This window comes from Alosa sapidissima, chromosome 14 (genome assembly GCF_018492685.1).
Source record: "Alosa sapidissima isolate fAloSap1 chromosome 14, fAloSap1.pri, whole genome shotgun sequence".
Lineage (NCBI taxonomy): Eukaryota > Metazoa > Chordata > Actinopteri > Clupeiformes > Clupeidae > Alosa > Alosa sapidissima.
In genome coordinates this window covers 20,119,662-20,120,505 of record NC_055970.1, presented here as the reverse complement: position 1 = coordinate 20,120,505, position 844 = coordinate 20,119,662, and the positions used below count along the sequence as shown (strand labels likewise).

The following is an 844-nucleotide window of genomic DNA, read 5'->3' as shown; positions in this document are numbered from 1 at the left end:
TAATTCACGTCATAGTGATGAGTGTCAGCATGCTATACTGGACACTGTGTCCATATGGTGTGCTATGGTGATGTGGCCAAGGCTTCTTGTTGAGTCTTCAGAGCTCCAGAGCTTGTGGATTCCAGTGGACCTGTGTTTAAAGAGCAACACTGCCCTCTATAGAACAATAAATGTAATTTCATCTGTATGTGTTCTTATAACCAAAAACATGGAAAACACATTAGAAAGACAAATGTGTATGCGACAACACAAACAGACAGAAATTAAAGTTCACTTTATGAATTAAAATTGTGCAAAACCAATTTTTTATTCATTCTTTTGCTTTCACCATCTCCATCTCCATGACCACAGAGTACTGACAGAGAAAAAGACAAGGATAATTACAGAAATGTACACTGGTGTCCCTCAAGAACACTGTCCACCAGTCGTGGACAGCAAAACCAGATGCCACACCATTAATCACTCCAGATATTGTGTTCCTGGTCAGTGTCATTAGTTCTCTATACAGTTCCCTGGCAGCTGGCCTTTAACATTCTTGTCTACTCAACGCATTTGCAGCTTACATAAGAGGACATCATTGATTAGAGGACAGTTTGAAAGAAGGTGTGTATTTTGAAGTGTATAGGCCATATAGGTTCTATAGAGGCTGTGTAAAGTGCTATGTCCATCCACGATCAAACGTCAAACCTTTAACTAAATGTAACGTCTTGATGGACCAGACATTGAACCTCACATCAACTTCCTATCTCTTACAGTGGACCGACATTTCATTGTCTATGAGGTCATGAAAGATTTATTTCAGAAAACTGAGAGATGTTGACAAGATTGGTTCCAGTAACAAGAA

The 844-nt window shown here is 39.3% G+C and overlaps 1 protein-coding gene across 1 annotated transcript in view; it reads right to left on the bottom strand.

The window, feature by feature from the left end:
* Positions 1-282: 282 nt before the first annotated feature.
* The window catches only part of LOC121681211 (protein mono-ADP-ribosyltransferase PARP6-like), a 30,126-nt gene continuing 29,564 nt past the window's right edge, over positions 283-844 (bottom strand). Inside the window, exon 25 of the mRNA XM_042060805.1 lies at positions 283-844. This exon is cut by the window's right edge and continues 1,868 nt beyond it. The gene's annotated coding sequence lies outside the window, so the exon portion shown is untranslated.